At 39.8% G+C, this 14,051-nt stretch overlaps 1 protein-coding gene and 1 pseudogene across 3 annotated transcripts in view; one reads left to right on the top strand and one right to left on the bottom strand.

The window, feature by feature from the left end:
* FANCC (FA complementation group C) overlaps positions 1-14,051 on the bottom strand; it is a 290,247-nt gene that overhangs the window by 233,625 nt on the left and 42,571 nt on the right. Inside the window, exon 2 of one of the 3 annotated variants that reach the window (XM_037797500.1) lies at positions 10,148-10,277. The exons of the other annotated variants lie outside the window; for them this stretch is intronic. The gene's annotated coding sequence lies outside the window, so the exon portion shown is untranslated. The remainder of the gene's footprint in view (positions 1-10,147; positions 10,278-14,051) is intronic. 3 annotated transcript variants of the gene reach the window in all.
* LOC119545144 lies at positions 2,798-5,300 on the top strand (annotated as a pseudogene).

Below are 14,051 nucleotides of genomic sequence, written 5' to 3'. Positions count from 1 at the left end.
AGGGAAAATATAAAAAGAGAAAACCAAAAAGATACAAGCAAGCTCAAAAAAATATAAACATTTCTGTGAAATAAATATGGGACAGAAAAACAAAGAGGTAAGTCCCTGAAGTTAAAGCCGTGAGCCTCCTAATAAACGCAACAATCCAAAAATAGGTAACAAAACTGGAAGTGTGGGTCCTATGAGGTTTGGGGCTAAAATCCCACAAAGGACAGAGGAAGATCTAGCACCACTGCTCAAAGGCAGGCCTGAAGGTGGTAAGTGGAGTAGGGCTCCCCCATCCTGAAAGGAGGTCAGCAGCCTCCTTGTATCATCTGGAGCTCGGCCAAGGGAAAATGAAGGATGCGGACAGCCTGCAAATGCCAAAGTATCTAAACCACCAACATCAAACCTAGATTTGGACTGGGGCTCCATGGAAACCAGATAGAGACACTTACAAAACTGCTGAACAGGGAGAGGGAGCAGAGAGGGAGAAAGAGATGTTTAAAAGTGAATGAATACTACAATAGCCAAAATATGGAAACAACCCAAAGGTCCTTCCACAAATGAATGGATAAACAAAATGTTGTACAGTATATCTGTACAGTGGAGTATTATTCAGCCATAAAAAGGAATGAAGAATGGATACATGTTACAACATGAATGAATCTAGAAAACATTATGCTAGGTGAAAGAAGATAGATACAAAAAGTCACATATTGTATGATTCCCTTTATATGAACTTTTCAGAATAGGTAAATACAAAAAGACAGACTGCAAATTAGTGGTTGCCAGAGGCTGGGGGAGGGGGGTAATAGGAAGCAGCTACTTAATGAGCATAGGGTTCCCCTCTGTGGTGATGAAAATGCTTTGGAACTAGATAGAGGTGGTGGGTGCACAACATTATGAAGGCACTAAATGTCAATGAATTGTACACTTTAAAATGGTTAACTTTATATTATGTAAATTTTACCTCAATAAAAAATTTATTTAAAAAGATTTTAAAAACAATGAATGAATGAATAAAAACAACAAAAATTCCACCAAAATGTGCCATTCAACCAAAGTTCTAAGATACATAGAGAAATCTAATACCCATAAAGACAACTAACAAAAATAGCCACCAGACCACAAACTCATTTCATTTGAATTATAAAACAGCCCAAAATAAGTATATTTAAGATGCTAAAAAGGATAAGTAAAAAAGAATGAGAAATCATGAAACTAAAAAGGCAGAATTAAAACAAGAAGAGACGGTTTAAAAAGAATCAATTGGAAATTACACAAATGAAAGATTATTCATTAAAATAAAAAACTCAATAGACAAGATTCCTTAGACTGGACAGAGTTGAAGAGAGAACAATACATTTGAATATAATACTAAGGAATTGACTTAGAATGCAGCCCAGAAAGGAAAGGAAAAAAAATAAATGAAAAAAAAAACACAATTAAAAACATGAAAGATAACTCCACACACATCTAGGGAGTGTTGCAGCAAAAGAAAGTGAGGAGAATGGAAGAGAAGCAATATTTAAAGAGACAAAAACTAAGAACATTCAAGAAATACATGAGTCCCCAGAATAAAAGTATACTCTAAATACTGAGCAAGATAATTTAACTAAACAAGTGGATAAATAAATAAATCAGTAAACAAATCCACACAAACTAAAATAAAAAGAAAATTTTCAAAGCTAACAGAGCAGACCCTGATTTGCCAAAACACATGGAGCACTGTTGGCTCTGCTAGATCACAAAGCTCAAGGGCAGGGCAGCTAGCGCTCAGCCCAGACCAGAGGAGCTCACACAAACCTGGCAGCCTTTGGAGACCATAAGTGAATGGGTCAGAGCAGCACAACCAGGCTATCTGCCACTTCCAAAATTCAAAGGCTCCAACAAGCATTTTGTCCCTTTCCTAATAGATGGTGGATAGAAGATGAAGCAACTTGCCTTTCATCTTAGAGGGGATATCCAAATAGATCTCAGACCACTCACCCCAACCCTCTGCACGAACCTTCTGAAACAGCAGACCCCCTAAAGCTTTTGGCATCATGGCAGGAACACTGGTTTGTCCTCATTGGAATAGGCACTTCCTCTGGTATAAATTTATCTTCCATACCCACTACATGCTTCTGCCAGCATCACCCTCCGTGGACACTACTAGATGCCTTATTCACCATGGTGGTATTATAAGAGCCACCTGGAAAACAACCCACACCTGTTTCTTCTTTCTCGCTTGCTGACGTGGCCTTGCTAAGAATTCATCCAATTGAAGTAAAGTATGTGGCTGAAGCTCAACAGCAGCCTCTTCAGTTCTGCAATTAGGGACTTGACAATCCCCAGCGCAAGTGCAGTTTGATTAACAGAATGTCCTAGAATGAGCTTTAGTTCATTGTAGTAACAAATTCTCCACCTCTGGGCAGGGTTTAGATGCCATTTCTGAACAGGTACTGTATGACCAAGTATGTTAGAGTATGTAGTAACATAGAGCACGCATAACTGCTAACAACTCCCTACCTGTCAATTCTATGGCTCAATCCCTTAACACCTCCCCTTCACAAGCCAATATAATGTTGCTACTCCTGTTGCTGGGGGTGCAGATTTGAAACCTGCTCTCCTGACCACTGCTGCCTTAATAGAGCTCTTCCCCTTGTGTGACCAACCTCCATGCAGACTCCAATTTCTGCACCAGGCAAGAACCCAGGGAACCAGCAGGGGTCCCCCTTCAGTATCACAACCGACTTTGCTTCGGACCAAGGAACTTATAAAGAAAAAGAGGTGAGGCAATTGGCTGATGCCAACAAGGTTCACTGTTATTATCATGTGCTACATTACCCGGAAGCAGCTGGCCTTGCAGAGTGACGAAAAAGCCAATGCAAGACTCACTGAAGGGTAACAACACCTTGCAGGGCCAGGGTGCTACATGAGAGCATGTGGGGGAGGAGAGGGACAAAAGTGACACTTCTATGACCCACTTTCAATTTTTTGCTTCCTAACACTGCAATTTGGGGGTCTGCTGGCTTAGAGGTCTTAGCAGCAGCGAGAACAATGGTTCCACTGAGCTGGAAACTAAAGCTGAGATCAGACCATTTTTTGGTTCTTCACACCACTGAAATAATAGATAGAAAAAGGGATTATTAAACTGGATGGGTGATGATGATAATCAAGGAGAAATACGATTGCTGCTACACAATGGGAGTAAGGAGGAATGTATCTGGAACCTAGGGGACACTTTAGGGTGTCTCCTAGCACTACAATTGTGCAGTAGTAAAAGATCATGGAAGATAGAGGCACAAACTGCCCCCATCAGGTAAAGAATGATGACCAGCTGAAATGCACTGAAAAAACACAGAACCTTGTAAACGTTACAGAAAAATAGGACTTTAGTAGCTACCCCTACTTTCCTCCTTATTGTTATACATATACTGACAACTTTCCTCTTCATGTTTTCTACTTTTTCCTTATTATTTTATATAAAATGTATTCTTGGTAGTTAACTTCATAATACAGTTTACAGGATACCAAAGTGGGAGGCACATGCTGTTATTATTTGAAAGTGTATGTATGAAAAGAAGAATGTCAGATGTTGCGTAACCAAAGGGGTAGATGGAGGAATACGGTGAACCTCCTTCTATTGTTCCTTCCTCTCCTGCTGAGGCCAGAAAGTCAAAAAATACATTTCTGCCTGGCATGAGCCCCGGCACCAGCCATGGCGGTGTATTCTCATGTCCACACTGGAGGCCCAGCTGCTCCGGCCCACATGGATGCCCCCACCATCACTCCTTTCACCTCTCAGCAGTTTGAAATGAAGCTGTTGTCATTCCCAGAAGGAAACTTGCCCAGCAGATCAAGTAAGAAGTATGGCAGGAAATGGAAGAGTGGGTGGCATCAGGTAACAAGCAGTTGCACCTGAGCCTGCTTCTGGTGACACCTATGTCCTCAGCAGAACCAGTGCACCTGAGATGTTGAAATGATTTTGAAACCAGCTTCAATTTCAGAGGAAGAAGTGTTGAATTTTATCAATAAGCTAAATAATGATGACAATGATGCCACCTTGTTCAGCTGCCTATTCCAGAGCACACTGATGAGAGAAAAATCTGCCATGGTGTTTCTCCAGACAAGGATGTTGACAGCTTTCATGTAATTAACGTGGGGCAAATGGGTTTGGACTCATGTTCCATGCTCCCTGTTACCCATGGGGTGTGTGGGAAATAATTTAAGTGAACTGGAATTCCATCCCTGGGGAAAAATGTGGTTGTAGCTGAAAGGGTCAAAGAATGTCAGAATGTTCACTGCAATGTTACTACACACAGACGGGGCATGTGAACATCCTGGAGGTGATGCCACTGTTACAATATCTCATCCCTACACTCCTGTGCTGGTTTGGATATATTATGTCCCCCACAAAGCCATGATCTTTTAATCCAATCCTCTTGAGTGGAACATTTTTATTGTTTCCATGGAGATCTGACACACCCAATTGTGGTGATACCTTTGATTAAATTATTTCCATGGAGGTGTGGCCCCACCCATTCAGGGGGGGTCTAAATTAGATCACTGGAGTCCTATAAGAGCTCACAGACAGAAGAAGCTCAGAGTAGCTGAGAGAGGCTTCTGGAGAGACACTTGCCAACACTTTTGAGATGCTAGCTGAGTTTGCTCCAGAGAAGCTAGGAGAGGACAAAACACCCCAAGAGCAGCTGAGAGAGACATTTTTGGAGAAAGCCATTTTAAACACACCTAGGAGTAAAGGACCAGCAGATGCCAGCCACATGCCTTCCCAGCTGACAGAGGTGTTCTGGATGCCACTGGCCATTCTTCAGTAAAGATATCCTCTTGTTGATGCCTTAGTCTGGACAACTTTTATGGTTGTAGAACTGTAAATTTGTAACCAAATAAACCCCCTTTATAAAAGCCAATCCATTTCTGGTATTTGGTATAATGGCAGCATTAGCAAACTGAACAACTCCCAAAGAACAGCTGAAGAATCATACAATTCTTGCAGATATTGTGATATTCACTGAAGGCATTCTAAACCTGATCATAGCAGATATGATCAAGGAAGGAGCAGCAGTCATTGATGTGGGAATAAACAGGTGAAGATCCCATAAACACTAAGCCCAAGTTGGTCAGAGATGTGGATTTTGAAGGAGTCAGAAAGAAAGCCATTTATATCACTCCAGTCCCTGGGGGCGTCAGGCCCCATGACAACGGTGATACTAATGAAGAATACCATTATTGCTGGAGAAAAAAAAAAAAAAAAGCTGCTGAGGCTTGAAAAGCAGGAAGTAAAGTCTAAAAAGTTTGGAGTAGTAACCAAATAACTGTTTTCTCTTTTATGAACAGCCTTCCAAGCCAGTTCAAAAAGCAAAACAAACCAATAGAAATGCAGTATTTTTTTTATTTTACTAAAATGGTTTTAAAATGGTGTTTTGTGTTTATTGATAGCTTAAATGAGTGGGTGTTTGCATACATAGTTCTCACCCAGACGCATGCCAGTATCCCACTGGTCCACGGGACCCAAGACAAGCCATTCTTCTAGTGATTAATGCAGGGCATTGACACACTGCGAATGAATGCTTAACTCTGTCAGGCCACTGCAGTTGTTAAAATTTGCCTTTTCTAGGATTGCATTTCTCAAGTGCTACTCCAATAAGCATTGATAACCACGTTAGGTTCTAAACCTGTTAAGTTCAACTAGTCAAACCAAAAGAAAAACATTGCCAGAGAAAATTAAAGGAACAGTAAACAGGAAGAAATGATAGCAATTGGGTGAGAAAAAAATTACCCAGATTTATACATGTATTCACTGATAGCCAGAATTATCTAAATAAAACAATTGGATGGGAAAGAAGAAAAACTACATGCTAATAGTATTCTTAAGCTGCCATTTTGTGGCTTAGTCGCTAGGAAAATGTTTAGGGTTCTATTTGTTATTAGCTCTTGTTTTATGTATGTTACCACTTAGTGAGATTTCCCTATTTTAGTTTTCTGGGACTGAAAAGGCTTATGTTATAAATTATTCATGTATGTTGTCATATCGTAACCAAGAAGTTAGGATTTAAGGGATAATTATGATTACTGAATTATTATATAGATATTCCCTTTTACTTCCTGGTATATTAGACAGAGGGGATACCTGAAATCTCTGAACTGTAATCCAGCTGCCTTGATCTCTGATAATGATTGTATAGCCTTTATCTTGTGCCCTTGTGAATGTAAAAACCTTGTGAATAACCTTCATTTGTACCCATTTTATCCGGTTTTTCAACTTTAGAGTCTTATGATCACTAAAGACAGCCCCAAATGTTTATTAATCAAGGGTCTTGGGTCAGCCCAGAACTAACCCACCCCAAGCCCAAAGTTAACTTGATAACCAAAGCTGGATCTAACCAAAATGGGCCCACATGACATGTGCAGTAGCTTCTTAGACTTTAACCTACAAGTCACCCATACCTTATTATAATACTAAAAATCACACCCAACATCACATTAAGGCTGCCATTTTCTTACATACATTCTGTAAATAAGCATGTAATCAATCTGTGGATGCTCAATAATTAAATCACCTCTAATTACATCATCTGGAAGCACTGTGCTCATTAACCTAAAATCTGCCCATCTTTTGATACTATAAAACTATCAGAATTACTGCAGTTCACGGAGACAGATTTGGGGCTGATAGGCCATCTGCTCTCCTGCTTCGCGCCTAGCATTAAAACTCTTTCTTTGACAATCCGGTATCTCAGGAATTGGTCATTTGAGTGCATCGGGCAAAGAATCCACCACCTTGGTCCAGTACAGTATCTGGCTTTTGCTGTATCTTTAAACTTCATTGTTAAATTTGTCACTACTAAAGAGTAACTATATGGTTTCTTTGGTGTATCCTGGAATCTATTTTTGAAAAACAAAACTGATACAGAGTTGGACTCAACAGTCCTGAGTGCAGCTTGTATAAGTAAGTAACTTATTTTTCCACCAAAGAATTGTCAGTAGCTGCTTGCTTTTCTCTTTGAACCTGTTGGTTTTCCGAAAAGGTTTTTAAGAGCTTGAGTTAATATTAAATTTAACCAGACTTTTCTGATTAAAACTTAAAAAAACAAAACAAAACAAAACAAAAAAACATATTTCTCAAACCCACTAAGGTTTTGGGTAGAAATCAGGTTCAGCCCATCGAGATACACTAACTTCAGAGTTGCAAAGTGGAGATAACAAAGTCATCTTCCTGCTGTTGTAGTAGTAGCTGCTAGCAAGTGTTTCTGCAGTTATCATTCCAATAACCCTGAGTAGCTTTGTAAATGTCATAAGGCAACTAAAATCATGGTGGCAGCAGTGGCTTCCTAATGCCTGGATTGCAGATAATGCTGCATATTTCTTTATTTTAAGTCAATAATTCCAATGGGAGCCTCTCCTTCATAAAATTCCCCTGGTAGGCTAGCTCAATAGTTTTGTTCTGGAAGTCATTCCTAGATGACCAATCTGGATCTAGCCTGTTCTTCTAGCCCTCCCAACAACTTTATTTGGCAAGCATCTAATTCCCAGTATTAAATCCCTTTCTGCTGAAAATAGCAAAAGAAGCCTGTTTCCTGCAACTGAATCCTGACTGGCACTGTACTGTACTGCAAGTTGTCCATATGGAGGAGAAAGTTGTCTAGGGTGTGAGAAACAAGCACTATTCCTAAAAAGGAATAAACGCTCACCTGATTGTCCAGACGAACAGAATTTATTCACAATCTTGCAAGAATGGGTGCACCACCAAAATGTGAGGGATTGGTACACAGAACAACAGACCCAGCACTATTTATTCCCTACGCCTACGTAACTCACCAAGTCCCTCCCCTGTTTCTCCAGTGGCCGGATACTTTAGAGGTTACATTCTATTTGACAGGCCTAACTATCCCACATAAATTTGAAACATGCAGGCCCCCAAATTGGAAACATTTGAAAAAAGTCTCCAGGGCAAACTTGAAACAGTTGAAACAAGTCTCCACTCCTCTTTCCTTTGTTCTTTAGCTGCAAAGCCAGTCTGAGTTAGTTTGGTAATAATTTATGAAGCTACTTTAGGAATCTCTACCCCAGAGTCTCCACCTTGCAAGGATAGTGGGCGGATAAACAGGAGGACCGGCCACCAATTACAGCTTGGCTTCTTGACCCTCTGCCATTCCCCTGAGCTGCCCCCACTCTGTGTGAAAGCTAAACTTAATTTAATTGTCACATAGGGTGATGGCAGGAGTTCGAGCGAAAAGGCATGTGCCGGTTTGAGTGTATTGTGTCCCCCAAATGCCATTATCTTTGTGGTTTTGTATGGGGCAGGCATTTTGGTGATGGTTGGATTTGCTTGGAATGTGCCCCACCCAGCTGTGGGCAATGATTCTGATGAGATGTTCTCATGGAGGCGTGGCCCCACCCATTCGGGGTGGGCCTTGATCGGTGGAGCTACATAAATGAGCTGACTCGGGGGGAGGAAGAGAGTGCAGCTGGGAGTGATGTTTTGAAGACGAGCAAGCTTGCTAGAGAGGAACGTCCTGGGAGAAAGCCGTTTTGAGGCCGGAGCTTTGGAGCAGATGCCAGCTGCCTTCCTAGCTAACAGAGGTTTTCCGGAGGCCATTGGCCATCCTCCGGTGAGGGTACCCGATTGCTGATGTGTTGCCTTGGATGCTTTGTGGCCTTAAGGCTGTAACTGTGTAGCAAAATAAATCCCCGTTTTATAAAAGCCAATCCATCTCTGGTGTTTTGCATTCTGCAGCATTAGCAAACTAAGACAAGGCAACAGTGAGCCAACTCATCTAAATCTTTAGTGAATGAAAGTTAGTAATCAGAATATCAGTGGTATCTTTAAAGGAAAACTTTTAACATAAATATGTATTATAATTGCCTGAATGAAAATATAATTTAAAATTGTCCGGATTCTCTTATGTCCACTACCATTAAATATTTGTATCTCACCTGGGTGGCTTCAAAGGTCTCTGGTCTTTCTATTTGCTCTTTAACCTAGCCTTCACTCTTTTGCCAGACATCCCTTTTTAAACTAGGTGGGCTTGTGTTATCCCAACCCCCTTCTCAAAATCAAAAATCTGTGATGGCTATACAAATCTCCGCAGCATGACTTTGGGGATCCTTCATGATCTGGTCCTCAAATGAACTTTCTAACTTAACTCCCTTTACCCCTGCTTTTGCATACCTTGTGTGCTTACCGTGTTTTCCACTGTTCTATCCCACATTTTATTAAGCATTTTATCACATCTTGACTTTGCTTATGCTCAGCCCTCAGCTTGAAATGTCCCTTTTCCCATGCTTCACATAGCAAAATCATTCTTATCTTTTAAAACAAGTTCCTGTGCTACCTCCTAGGTGAGGCCTCCATTGTACCCTCACTGGTGAGGCAGCCTGGTGAAACCAGTAGGAGCACTGTCTCTGGAGCCAGACTCCAGGATTTGTGCCCTGGAGCCTGCCCTTACTACAGGCGATCTTGATCTAACCTTTCCATGGCCTCATTTCCTCATCTTAACTGAGGTAAAGAGTAGTTCCTTCCTCCTAAGCTTTTGATGAGGACTAAATGAGTTAATTCATGAAAAGCGCTTAGTACCATGCCTGGCACATAAGTACTCAAAAAAGGCCACTATTTAGAAGTCAATCATTTCCATCTTATTTCTTCAGGACTTACTGCACATTTATTTCATTCTACCAAATCTTCTATAGCTAAAGGAAAGAAAAACATAAAGAAATAGGAATGATAGCGTAAGTTATCTAGAAAGGAACTTTACTTGGAAGATCGCAGATGAATTACAATAGAAAAACTGGTCTCGAAAAACTTGTATGGAGTCTGGGGCAACACATGTCATAATTATTTGGATAAAGATTAGAGCCACAATTTTTTTTAAAGGTTAATAAACCTCTCTTTTAGGTTCCCCTGGAAAGCAGAGCTCAGTCACGGTAGAGAACGTAAAGACCTGAATTTACCTCATTTCCTAACAGGCAGAAAAACCGCTCACCAAATCACCCAGGTGATGCTCTCTAAGTCATCCAAGAGGATGTATAGGGACACTGGCCCTAAAACTAGCCACCATGGTCACAGCACCTTTCTAAAAACTACAACATGGCACAAGAGCACCATCTACTGTAACAGTTCCAAGGGACAATTTAGTCCATTTATTGAAAAATGGTTACATACCCATCTCTATCCAACTGTTTCCCTTGGCTTCAGTAAAATATGACTGTGGATGGAGGGGCTTCAAACCGTTTCAATCCAGCTGGCTGTGTCTCTTTCTCTTTTACAACTTGGGTCCTTGTCCCAAGACCACCTGAAAAAGAAATTGCGTGTCTTCTCCCTTACTTCTCCCCTCATTTTTGCTTTAATTACAGTGAAACAAGTTTTTCTATTATTAATGTCCTTTTTCCCTCCCCATCCAACTGTAGCAATCTTAGTGAATGTGGCTGTTTCTAGACTCCTCTTTCCTTACATGTTTTCCAAGAAACAAAGAAGAAAACTCAAGAGAGAAGCAATAGTAGTTCCAACAGGTCTGGGAAGGATATATGTAAAGTCAAGTCATTCTGTCAAATTTTAACCCCTACAAGGCACAGTGCTAAGACTGGAGAATTGTGGTTTTTCTATGTCTTTTAAAGATGTTTACAAATAGTTCCTCTACCCTCAAGGAGTGTAAAATGAATATAAAGGTTCTAGGCCAGCAAAGCTGGGAACCAGATGATCAATTAGTAAAATAGAATAAAGAAAAGAACATGTAAGGAACAGACAATTCATAGATTATAAGTAACATCAGCGTAGAAGAGATTCTTTTTGCCATGCTGTGTATTTACAGAATACAACTAAAGCCACAGCAAAAACAGGCTTCCTTCTGGAACCCTTCAAGGCTTGTGTAAAACACTTCAGTCCTGTTAGCTATGAAAACCCTATTACAGACTCACTTGAACAATTACCATAAATTCTAGCCTGTAAGTCATTTATCTTTGTTATATTTTATTGGTCTGGAGGGGGCACTCTATTTATGAGCCATTCTATGTGTAACCTCTACTATTCCTTCAGTCATAATGAAAAAGCAGCATCTTGTGTTTATTTCTAATCACATCGGTGTACCCTCTCATCCAGCATTAGTCAGGGTTTCCATTACAGCCAGAACACTCACATGAAAACACAGAGGAGATACTGTGCAAGGCAGAATCAAGGAAGAAATAATTTTACCCCCAAAACATCAGCCATCTGATATGCGTCAAAATACAAATTTGTTTTTCAGAAAACATAAAAACTTCAAAATAACAAATGTGTCTGTAATCTATTTCAATTTTGTCACAAAGAAAAAACCACACTTTAGAAAAATTCCAATTCTAATTCTCTAGCACATAAACCGCTATGCTAAATGTGTAGGTTGTACTGCATGCTGTCTGCTAATGCCCCATAAACCAGGACAGGTAAATCCAACCAAATGTGAAAACCTCAGGGAAGAGAATGATGAAAAAGAATGAGGTTAAAAAGGGACAAATTCTAAAATACAGCACCTGACTTGTTGTCATAAGTAAAGCAAAAACAGAAAACAAAACCCAACCTGGGACCCACAGGCCCATATAGTTTTGTTTTAGTTTTGTTTTTTGAAGTGTAATATTGGGTTTTGGTTTTCTAGTATAAAATACCAAGATATTAGAATATACTAACAGGAGTCTAGCAAAAATTTAGTTTTCCTGATAGATTTGGCCCATTTTGGGTCTTCATTAGAATTTCAGGTGTAGTGAACATTCGAAATTAGCTTCCATTCTCCACCTTCCCCACCTTCCTAACCAGACCCAAAATTTCCTAGTTAGCATGTTTTGATGAGACAGGGGTGGACTCTGATTGGGTTAAAGCAGTAGTTCTTAACTGAAGGCAATCTTGCTCCCAGGGGGCATTTGGCAAGCTTTGGAGACATTGTTGGTTGTCACAATTGGAGGACAGATGCTACTGACATCTAGTAGAGGCCAGAGATCCTACAATGCACAGGATAGCTCCCCACAAAGAATTATCCAACCCAAAATGTCTCTCATGCCTAAGTGGAAAAACATGGGGCTAAAGACACTGAGTGCACTGGACACCCCTGGCCACACTGACTGGCGCTGGGATGGGCACATGACCCAAACTGGGTTAATGAGCACTAGCCAACATTTCCTGGGGCCTTTATGAAAGTCAGGCCCCTCACTCCCAAGCTAGCAAATTGTCCATTCTATCTCTCATCCTCGAGTTATTACAAAAAGACTGCCTCTCCACCAGCTGTGAAGAAAGAAACAACAGCTCTTGTTGCTACTAGAAACCACCTTGTATCCATGGGGAAAACCATCCTGAGAAGTATGGTAGGCAAACTTAGAGTTCAGGTGATGACTTGTTGCCATACAGCTCTTAAAAGATACACCACTTTTTGGACAATGACTCCATTCTTTTCCTCATTATAATGAATTTTTCACCCCCACAACACACTAAATAAATCACTGTAAGATACTATTCTGACATTATGGTTTCAGACAGACTGGACTCACTAATTTATTCAACAGAGCAGTTTCTCTTCAAGAATATCACAGGGAACAGAAAGATTTTAACAATGGTTCAAGTACGCCATCTCACCTACTTTGGCAACCTTCAAGGAAGTGTATGAATTGTGAACTGTAAGAAGGGAAGCAAACTTCTATCTTGCTTTTCTTGTTGTTGTTGACTCAAAGATTCCACTTCTATATAGGCAACAAAACACCAAAACCTTCTAAATCAGGAGTTTCTGCTACTAACAAAGTGAGAAAGAAAAAAAAATCATTAAAACTTGTTATTTAATTGATCACCTGATTCTTTTCCAAAGAATGGCTCCTATCTCTTCCATCAATCCCTATGACCTTTCTAGTCTTCCCTTTGTTATTTGTTGACACAACAAAGCTCATTATATTACTTTTTATGTACAAATAAATAAAATTTGAAAACTCAGGACAGGGTGATGGATTGCGAAAGCACTAAAAAACAAACGGTGAAAATAACTGAAAATTTTGAAATGGATCTTGACAACATGAAGTACACATATATATAAGAATCATTTGTGTTCCAGAAAGGGAAGAGAAGACTAAAGGGCTAGGAAGAGTATTCGAAGACCTGTTGGGGAAAACTTCCCAACTCTTCTAAATGATATAAATATGCAAATCAAAGATGCCCAACAAACTCCAAATAGACTAAATCCAAATAAAGCCACTCTGAGACATATTCTGATAAGATTGTCAAATAATGAGGAGAAGGAGAAAGTTCTGAAAGCAGCAAAAGAAGCGATTCACCACTTACAAGAGAAACAACATAAGACTAGATACTGACTACTCAATGGGCACTATGGAGGTGAGTAGGCAATGGTATGACATATTTAAAATTCTGAAAGAGAAAAACTGCCAACAAGAATTCTTTATCCAGCAAAGCTCTCCTTCAAAATTGAGGGAGGGATTAAAATTTTCACAGACAAACAAATGCTGAGAGAATCTGTTAATAAGAGACCTGCCCTACAAGAAATACTAAAGGGAGCTCTACCAGCTGAGAAGAAAAGATAGGAAAGAGAGACCTGGAGAAGGGCAAAGAACTGAAGACTATTAATAAGGGTAACATAAAGGAAATAAAGAGAGAAAGAGAAAAAATAGACCTGATAACTGAAAACCAAAGGATAAGATGGCTGATTCAAGAACTGCCTTCACAGTAATAATACTGAATGTGAATGGATTAAGCTCCCCCATTAAAACATACAGATTGGCAGAATGGATTAAAAAATATGAACCATCAATATGCTGTTTATAATAGACACATCTTAGACCCAGTGACACAAAGAGACTGAAAGTGAAAGGATGGAAAAAAATAATCCATGCAAGCTAACAGCCAAAAGAAAGTAGGGGTAGCAATATTAATTTCACATAAAATAGACTTTAAAGGCAAGGATGTCAAAAGAGACAATGAAGAACACTATATACTAATAAAAGGGACAATTCATCAAGAAAAAATAACAGTCGTAAATGTTTATGCACTCAACCAATGTGCTCCAAAGTACATGAGACAAACACTGGCAAAACTGAAAGAAGTAATA

Source organism: Choloepus didactylus, chromosome 10, assembly GCF_015220235.1.
Source record: "Choloepus didactylus isolate mChoDid1 chromosome 10, mChoDid1.pri, whole genome shotgun sequence".
Taxonomy (NCBI): Eukaryota; Metazoa; Chordata; class Mammalia; order Pilosa; family Megalonychidae; genus Choloepus; species Choloepus didactylus.
The sequence above is the reverse complement of the archived record's forward strand: the minus strand, read 5'-3'. Positions and strand labels throughout refer to the sequence as shown.